Source organism: Chiloscyllium plagiosum, chromosome 6 (assembly GCF_004010195.1).
Source record: "Chiloscyllium plagiosum isolate BGI_BamShark_2017 chromosome 6, ASM401019v2, whole genome shotgun sequence".
In the NCBI taxonomy this organism is placed as follows: Eukaryota; Metazoa; Chordata; class Chondrichthyes; order Orectolobiformes; family Hemiscylliidae; genus Chiloscyllium; species Chiloscyllium plagiosum.
The window spans coordinates 100,687,398-100,698,248 of NC_057715.1; positions in this window are offsets into that span (position 1 = coordinate 100,687,398).

Below are 10,851 nucleotides of genomic sequence, written 5' to 3' on the forward strand. Positions count from 1 at the left end.
GCAGTCCTCACTTTCTCCATAGACTTGTGTGCCTTGGTAAGATCACCCCAAATCTCAATCACTGAACTGAGGAGCACAGATGACAGCTGCATGTGTGTATAATCACAGGCCAAGCTCCAAAGTACCATCGATAAACATCGAGGTGTATGACAGAATGGGCTTTAATAAGACAATGTTCATTTACCTGCCTGCTCCCACCACATAACACTACCTCCTGCCTATCAACGTGCAAGTCAAGCCACTGTATAATGTGAACTGAATCTTATCCCTTAGGAGCCTTCTTTCAGAGATGACAGACAATGTAATTCAACATCATCTCCAGCCTTTAACTGTCTGACGAACAAAGTATTTGATGGGAAAGACCTTAAACCTAACACCAAGCTCATTGTCCATGGGGCAGTAGTTTATCTGCCTCTCTGAAACCATTGAAAAGCAAGATATTGTACAGCAGAAATCTCAAATACCCTGGGAAATATCCCAGCGATGCCCATGCAACATCCTGCAAACCCACTAACAGGATAGGTACCCCAATATTAGTGTTATCTCTAAGATCAACATCAGGGCAGTAGGTATGGTTAAGCGGCTACAATAGGTGGGTACCCTCCCTTCCTCATCTGCATGGCCAACACAAGATTCCCAAAACATATTCTTTACTCTGAGCCCGAACACAGCAAGTGGTACTAGGATGCCCTCAGAGTTTCCCTCAAAAATGTAACATCCATACTGATTCAATGGGAATCTCTTACCTAATACTCCCAAATTGGGGAGAAGCTTCATCAAAGGTATCAAGCAAGCCCAGTATCTCTGACAGACCCAGGTGGAGACCAAGAGCAAACAATGGAAGGAGCATGTGCAGAATTGAGCCTTCCACCACCCATGTCTTCAAATCCCAACTTGCCCATCTCCGGCAGGGTCATAAATCCAACAATGCACTGTTTAGTCACCTCAGGATTCACAACAATGGAGTGGAAGAAGGTCATTCTCAATCCTGAGGGACTGCCTAAGCATGAAAAGGTTATAGATCAACTCAACGCAAAAGAAAACTGGCTTGAAAGAGTACAGTCATCAGAGCTGAATAACATTGATGTGTATTTATGTATCTTTTATGGAACAGGGTCAAAGTGCAAGAGGAACAACCTTTAAATGGAAGTTACATTTATATAGCACCATTAAAGTGGAAGAATGGCCAATGCATTTCAGAAGGGCATAATATAATAAAAAACGTACATCTGGCCAAAGAAAGAGAAATTAAGTTAATAACTGAAAGGTTGTTCAAAGCAGCAGTTTATAAGAAGTACCTATAGAGAGACAGAAACAGACAGAGAGAGAAAAAACATTGTGGAGCCTTTTAGGGAAGGAGTTCCAGATCTTAGGGTTTAGGTGAGTGAAAAGCCACCAATGATGGCCCAAGCAGGTTCACGAGAGACCTGAATTGGAGGAAGGCAAAGTTCAGAGAGAATTCTAAAACTTATAGAAGGGGAAAAGGTTTTTAGGAAGATGAACATAAGAATGAAAATATTAAAACAGGTCATAGACAGAGTTCAGCAATCATTCAAATTACCAATCAAAATGAAGCTCTGTAGTCCTGCCACCAACAGACATGAATGGAACTAGACAAATAACGAGGAGAAAACACCACAAAAGTCCCCATCGTTAAAGTTGGGTGTCGTACTTTCAGATATCGATGCTGTAAATATGTTGGCCGGGCAGGTTGCTAACCACTCGTGGCTTGTATTTGAGGTAATTTGCTGCCATAGAGAGAGTAATATAGTGTAGACATAGGTCATTTGGCTCTCTAATACTACTACTATGCCTTAGTATTTTATCTGGGTGCTTCTCAAACGTTGCAAGTGTACCCATCCCCAAAATGGTTTAGATAGCAAATACCATAAATCTATCACATCCCTAAAAAAAGGGTTCTCCCAGGTCCCTTTAAACCATTTGGTCCTCACCTTAAACTGATGCCGTGTGGTCTTAAAAACATCTTAGAAACTTGAGGAAGAGATTTTCGTGATCTATTCTGTCTATGTCTCATAATTTTGTACACCTCAATCCTACCTCAGACTCCTCCGCTCCAAAGAAAATAAACTCAGCCTATCTCATCTCTCCTCATAACTGAGACTTTCCATCCCAGGCAACATCCTGGTGTTTCTCCTCTGCACCCTCTCCAGTGCAATCACCTCCTTCCAATAGTGTGGCGATCAGAACTGCATGCAATATTCAAACTGCCTAATCAATGTTTTTTATGTTTGTAAAAAGACTTTCTTATTCCTATATTCTGTGCCCCAGCCAATAAAGGCAAGCACCACATATGCTTTCACCACCCTATCTATCTGTGCAGACACCTTCAGGAATCTATAGACTGGTACACCAAGGTCCCTTTGTTCCTCAGTACTCCCTAAGGATCTACCATTCATGGTGTATATCCTTCACCCACAAGACCTCTTGAAATTCATTATCTCACATTTATCAGGATAAATTCCATCTGCCATTGCTCTACCCAATTTACCAGCTGATCATTGTCAGACAAGCCAGAGACCTTCTTTCTCACTATCACCAACAGCACCAATTTTCAAGTCATCTGCAAATTTACTAATTATACCTTCAACGTTCACATCCAAGTCATTAATGCACATAATAAACAACAAGGCTCCAGCCCATGGTGGCTCAATGATTAGCACTGCTGCCTCAAAGCTTCAGGGATCAGGGCTCAATTCCACCCTCGGGCGGCTGTGGAGCTTTCTCCCTGTGTCTGCGTGGGTTTCCTCTGAGCGCTCTGACTTTATCCCAATGTCCAAAGATGTGCAGATTAAGTAGACTGGTCATGTTAAATTGCCCTATAGTATGCAGAGATGTGCAGGATTAGCCATGGGAAATGCAGGGTTACAGGGATAGGGTAGGGGGTGAGTCTGGGTGGGATGCTCTTCAGAGAGTTGGAATGGGCTGAATGGCCTGCTTCCACACTGTAGGGATTCTGTAATTCCAAAGGTATACCAATAGTCACAGGCTTCCAATCACAAAAACAACCCTCCAAAAATCATCCTTTGCCTCCTAACTGTAAGCTAATTTTGGATCCAGTTTGCCAATTTGCCTTGCATGCTGTGAAGTACTATCTTTTGACCAGCCTTCCATGTGAGACCTTGTCAAAGGCCTTATTGAAGTCCATGTAAGCCACAATCCTTCTTTTTGGATACTTCTAATCAACCTGTTCATGCATGCTGTGGCATAACACTCGAGTTGTTAGGATTTGAAACTATGACTCTTGATGTTATAAGATAAAATAGATAAAGGATTGTTCCTAAGAGGAGCTAACCAATGTGCATTCTAAGTTGAAAGCCAATTATAATATGTACTTCCTCTTAAGTATGGCACAAGATCTTACAAAGATCTTCCACGTAACTATGATGTAATGGCACTAATAAATAAGTGCAAAAGTTAAGGACACTATCACTGCACCACAACAGTCATCCAATCTTCCTTTCTATTCTTTTCAATGAAACTATAATTGGGTTAGACAGCCACTAACGGTGCACTGTAACATAACACAACTGAATGGTTTACAGAATCCTGGAAAAATGAACAGAAACTTGTTAAATCACCTTTTTTTTCTGGGGCGATATATGAACACCAGTCCCTGTGGTGCTCACAGTTCTCTAATGGCTTCTACCATGCTGGTAGATGCTGCCTGTTCTTAGGCGGAGGTGGGTACTGCAGATGCTGGCAATTAGAGTCAAGATTGGAGTGGTGCTGGAAAAGCACAGCAGGTCAGGCAGCATCCGAGGAGCAGGAAAATCGACATTTCAGGCAAAAGTCCTTCATCAGGAAAGGGCTTCATCCTGATGAAGGGCTTTTGCCCGAAATGTCGATTTTCCTGTTCCTCGGATGCTGCCTGACCTGCTGTGCTTTTCCAACACCACTCCAATCTTGACTGCTTGTTCTGTCCCCCATGGACCCTCATACTGACAGTTCTCAGATAACAGAATGGTCAGAGACCAGAGGGATGGGGTCCAGGAGAAAGGAGACTTCTGAAGCTCGGAGTGGTATCAATCATGGTCATGTCCACCTGAACCACCTCCAATGCTTCAAGTGGCTATTTTTATTATTAGCCTTTTTATTAGTATTAATCAAAGTTCCTGATACCCAATAGGGAATTATGCCCATGCAAAGGCTTCAGCAGAAGGTGGGGTGGTGGGGGGCGGGGAGGGGGTGGGGGTGGTTGGTGGTGCTTAGATGTGATTAAAGAAAATAGACTTCTTACTTTGTACTTATCCACTAGTGTCATTACAATGTAGTTACACGGAAGTCCTTTGCAAAATCTTGGGCCATACTTAAGAGTAAGTATACATTAAGATTGGTTTTTAAGTTAGAATGCACACTAGTTAGCTCCTCCTAGGAACAATCCTTTCTTTATTTTATATCCTTATCTTGTAATGTCAGTTAATCCTTTCAAGTGCATTTTATGTGAAGGAAAATAGCACAAGATTTCTAACCAAAGAAGTAGACAAGGAGGTGAAGGCAATGGAAGAACAGCTTAAAATTATGCTAAGCTCAAACCTCTTTGAGGTGGGATTGTAAAGACATGATGCTGGGAGAGTTTCTAAGAAATCCTGAATCTTGAAACCTGAAAGGATGAACGGGCTTTTCTTTGGTAAAATGTGAAATAAGACAATGCACAAAACACAAATCAACCGAGTTAATCATGGCTCAACCGAATGGTTGAGAGTGTGATGTAACTGCCAGCTTCTGAAATTGCTTAGAAACTGTACACATTCATATGTTCCAGTTTTTACTCATTTAATTCCTCGCAGATGTTGCTTGACCGACTGAGTCTTTCAATCACTTCCACCTTTTATTTTCAATTTTGAGCATTTCTGTGCTATTCTGCCTTTGCATGAGTAAGCTGGAGACAATGCTTATCCGCTTGCTGTGATCTTAACTTGATTGAAGTTCGAAAGTGTTTCGATTGAATGCATATGTTTCCAGGTACTTTGTTGGATATTATATTGATTCTGTTAATTCCTGCCAAGCAGCCTTGGCTTGGCCTGGCTTTCAAAACATAAGGGATGTGGTTCCTCAGCGATGTATTAGAAAATGGAACTGATCCACTGGGGCTTCCTTCATTCATATTTGTGGCAGGTCCCTTTGAAAACCAGCCTCTATTAGGTGAATTTGCATGCCTGTCTGTTTAAACAGTGAGTTCCAAGCATCTGGACTAATTGTGAGGTTAAAAATTTCTTGCTGTATTCATGAGGTGTAACTTGGAAAATTCTTTGAGAGTTTTCAATATTTTGCTCACTGATCAATAGCCAATTGTTCAGTGTTGTTTCAAACCCAAACATTCTCCTTTCTGTCAAACTTACTGAAATTTCATATTGAGTCCAAAAGTACAGCTGTAATTGTGCAAAGTATGCGGCTATGTATAAGTTTTGTTGAAAACAACATTGTAAAGTTTGCCTATTTCTTTTCTCCTGTCCTCATTGGTTGTAATGTAGGGAAGTGCTTGGGGACTAGTACAGATTTTAGACTTTCTGTGTTCTTGCTGGCTATGTCTACCTACATTATACCCTTGGGTTGACTTCAGTTAAAATAATAACACATGATATTTAATCGGGAAGAATATTGCTGTGGATGCACACAGTTCAATCTCAATGTCCCCAAGGGGCACCTATTAAATAGCAAAGATACAACAGTTTATAGAATATGAAAAATGTTAATGGGGAACTGATAATTAGAAGAATGTAACATTGAGAGTAGACAAGTTTTGTGCTGCTATTAGTTGATAGTGAACTGTCAAAACTCATGTCATTGATGGCTGCAATTATTTTAAAAGTAGAACAAGCTGTCAACGCTAATGACATTCAATTCATGCCGAGAAGTTTCTCTGTAGTGGCTGTGTGGTAATGTAGATAAATGCAAACACATTATCTAGAATATGTTAATCTTTCCAAACTCTCAGTATTCATGAGGTGTTTCATTCAATATGAACAACGTCAATAAATTGTAGTGACGATTCTGTATATTTGTGGTAAAGGTAGGCAAGGTTTTTTTTGCTCAAGCTGAGGACTCAAATAATCTATTGTCATGACAGTCCTGGTGGAGATTTGAGTCTGAATGAATGCAGATGCACAAATCTCAAGAAAGTCTCTTGAAAAGTGACCACATCGTTGAATGGCTCTTACACTCAGCACCTACAAAATAGTCGAATTGGGAACATTCCTCGGCACAATGAATGTTTCAGCACTTGACACCAGCATCCCCCACAATGATAGCATCGTGGCAACAGCCTCAGTACTCAATACCAACAACTGCCAATCTCCGAGCACCGTCCTACAACTCATTCGCTTCATCCTCAATCACAACAGTTTCACCTTTGACAACCAGTTCTTCATTCAGACACACAGAGCAGCCATGAGGACCAAATTTGCATCCTAATATGCCAACACTTTCACGCACATGTTCAAACAAGACTTCTTTGCTGCACATAACCTCCAACTAGCACTATACACCAGATATATTGACGACATTTTCTTCCTCTAGACCTATGGCGAGGAGTTATTAAAACAACTACACAGTGATATCAACAGACTTACCATGGACTACTCATTAGTATCTATCTCATTCTTGGATACAGGCATCTCCATCAAAAACGGGCACCTCAGTATCTCACTCTACCACAAACCCATGGATAACCTCACAATGCTGCACTTCTCTAGCTTTCACATATTAAAACAGCCATCCCCTACGGACAAGTCGAACACATACATAGGATCTGTTGAGATGAGGAATAACGCAACAGAGACCTGAAGGTGCTCAAGGATGCCCTCACAAGGACAGGGTACGATGCTCAACTCATTGACCACCAGTTCCAACTTGCCACAGCGAGAATCGTAATGACCTCCTCAGGAGACAGATGCAACCGACAGATAACCCTTCATTGTCCAGTACTTCCCAGGAGCAGAGAAACTACATCATGTTCTTTGCAGCCTGCAACACATTATGAATGAGGATGGGCACCTCATCAAGACCTTCCTTATACCTCCACTTCTCACCCTTAAACAACCACCAAACTGCAAGCAGACCATTGTTCATCGAAAACTGCCCAGCCTTCAGGACAACATAGGCCACAATACCATACAACCCTGTCATGGTAACCACTGCAAGGGGTGTCAGAGTGTCGATATGGATACCACCATTGCTCATGGGGACACCACTCACCATGTACGCAGGAGGTACTCACGTGAATCTTCAAATGTTGTCTATCTCATATGCTGTAGGCAAGGATGCCCTGAGGCATAGTACATTGGTGAGACCAAGCAGACGCTATGACAACGGATGAATAGACACCGCGCAACAATCGCCAGACAGGGGTGTTCCCTCCCAGTCAGGGAACTCTTCAGCAGTCGGAACATTTGGCCTCGGATCTACGGGTGACCATACTCTAAGGCAGACTTTGGGATATGCAACAACGTGGAGTGACTGAGCAGAGGCTGATAGTTAAGTTCAGAACCCATGAGGTTGGCCTCAGTAGGGACCTTGGGTTCATGTCACACTACAGGTGAGACAGGGGTGTTCCCTCCCAGTCAGGGAACTCTTCAGCAGTCGGAATATTTGGCCTCGGATCTACGGGTGACCATACTCTAAGGCAGACTTTGGGATATGCAACAACGTGGACTGAGCAGAGGCTGATAGTTAAGTTCAGAACCCATGAGGTTGGCCTCAGTAGGGACCTTGGGTTCATGTCACACTACAGGTGACCCCACTACACTATACACACACACACACTCTTACTTACTCACACAGACCCTCTCTCATAGACACAGGCATATACCCCCCACACTCACACACGCACAAACCCTCTCACAGGCTTATACTCCATCATACTCACACACACACTCTCATGCACACTCACACTCTCTCTCTCTCTCTCTCTCTCACACACATGCACACACATATAAGTCTATGGGGTGAATTTGCATTTGCAGAATTATACTTTCAGATACATTCTATTTTGCTCAAAAAGCACACAATCTGAAGGCAGTCAATCCATATAATATTTTATAAATTCCTACTTTGGAAATAGAACCAGTTTGACCCAAGATTGGGATACAGACAGACTCTAACCTCACACCTTTAATGGTTTGTCTGAGCTGAGATGTCACCTTTTTTATAAAACCTTACATTGGTTCGAGAATGTTCTGGGATTACATATTAATGAACCTAAGCCTGCAACCCATTCCAAAATATGAAAGACTTGACAGCAATCTAAGTTTGTTCAATGTATCATTTCAGTTGCATGACACTGTCAGCTTTTGCTGTAAGTTTTGTGTCTTATAATCCTGCTCCACTAGCTACCTTACGAAGGAGCATCGCTCCGAAAGCTAGTGCTTCCAAATAAACCTACTGGGCGTTCAGCTGGTGTGGTGTGATTCTTAACTTTGTCTAACACCAGCACCTCCACATCATGACTTTCTTAAATGTAAGTTGAAAGTGTATCTTTTCACATCACAGAGATGGAAGACAAAATAATTCAGACAAAATTAAATTCAATGTATCATCAAAAGAATGGCATTGAAGTGCATTCATTCTGCATTAAGGGAAACATAGAACCATAGAAACTACAAGCAGGCAGAGGCCATTCAGCCCTTCAATCCTGCTCCACCATTCAATATGATCATGGCTGAACCATGCTATATTCCTGTTATCTATCCACACCTGCTGATGCCTTTAATATTTAAAAATGTATCAACTTACTTCTTCAATATATTCAGTCAGCCTGCCTCCACAGCATTCTGTGATCGAAAATTCCATATGATCACTACCCTTTGAATGAAAAAAAAGTTTTTCCCTCTTCGTCATAAATGGCCTACACTGAACTTTGACCTACATTCCTGAATTGGCCTTGTGTTTGCAGAGCTCCATCACGCTGCACCTCCAAAACCTACTTTAGCACTTGACAAAATTTTGTGCTGATGCCAACCCAATTCACACAGACACACATTCATACACAAGAGTGCACACACTCATTCATGCATGTGCATACACATACGCACGTGCACACATAACACACGTACACAAGAATTAAATGTTCCTCCTAAGAATGGGCTGGGATGCAGGGAAGGCCTACTAGAGTAGAAACAACCATGTTATTGAATTCCCAACCTGACACTCCCAAATAAAGGCAAGAAGGAGTGAGGATAGTCTATGACGGAAGGCCAATTAAGGATCTTAACAGAATGTCCATTTGAAGCGTGTATCTGGCTGCCATTGCTACTCGACTAATGAGAAGTGGTTTGCCACATCATTTGAAGGTACTGTCAAGTAAACCCTGTATGCTGCTGACTTGATGGGTAATTTCCTCCATCAGCCTCAAGGGAGCAATTGCCCTGCAAAAAGGTTCCCCTCATACTACTATGTTCTTCCCTAGCCCCTCACCAGGTCTTCTAGAACAACCACAGTAATTCCCTCCCATTCATCTTTGTCCAGGTGTTCCAGTGACAACCCTCATTCTCAGTTTTTCTTGCAGTACCAGCACTGACCAGCACTACCAGTGTCTCTGCTGGGAATGAAATGCTGGAAGCAAGAACTGGCTCCATACCAGGAAAGCCGTAGGCTTTCCAGTCATTGGGTGGATCCAATGTCTCAAGCATGAAGATTTCAACATATAAATTTATTTTAGTTTAAAAATATTTTATGATGTACACAATCTGATGTATAGATATGTTTAATATCGTTTGTGTTAAGTCTGGATTTTTGGATTTTGAAAGTCACATGTGACCTTTCTCGTGAGTATGTGGCAGGTACTCAAATGACTCAGCCAACGTTGTCTATCTCATATACGCAGGCAAGGATGTCCTGAGGCGTGGTACCTTGGTGAGACCAAGCAGAGGCTACGGCAACGATGAATGGACACTGCACAACAATCAACAGACAGGATTGTTCACTGCCTGTCTCTTTGTTGGCTACGTAGAACAGTTGATCTTCCCTAATTACACCGGCCCCACTCCCCACCTCTTCCTCCGCTACATTGATGACTGCATTGGCGCCACCTCGTGCTCCCGCGAGGAGGTTGAGCAATTCACCAACTTCACCAACACATTCCACCCTGACCTTAAATTTACCTGGACCATCTCCATCTCCATTAATGACGACCGACTTGACACTGACATATTTTACAAACCCACCGACTCCCACAGCTACCTGGATTACACCTCTTCCCACCCTACCTCTTGCAAAAATGCCATCCCGTATCCCCAATTCCTCCGCCTCCGCCGTATCTGCACCCAGGAGGAGCGGTTCCACCATAGAACACACCAGATGGCCTCCTTCTTCAGAGACCGCAATTTCCCTTCCCACGTGGTTAAAGATGCCCTCCAACGCATCACGTTCACATCCCGCACCTCCGCCCTCAGACCCAACCCCTCCAACCGCAACAAGGACAGAACGCCCCTGGTGCCCACCTTCCACCCTACCAACCTTCGCATAAACCAAATCATCCGCCGACATTTCCGCCACCTCCAAACAGACACCACCACCAGGGATATATTTCCCTCCCCACCCCTCCCCGCCTTCCGCAAAGACCGTTCCCTCCGTGACTACCTGGTCAGGTCCACGCCCCCCTACGACCCACCCTCCCATCCTGGCACTTTCCCCTGCCACCGCAGGAACTGTAAAACCTGCGCCCACACCTCCTCCCTCACCTCCATCCAAGGCCATAAAGGAGCCTTCCACATCCATCAAAATTTTACCTGCACATCCACTAATATCATCTATTGTATCCGTTGCTCCCGATGCAGTCTCCTCTACATTGGGGAGACTGGGCGCCTCCTAGCAGAGCGCCTTAGGGAACATCTC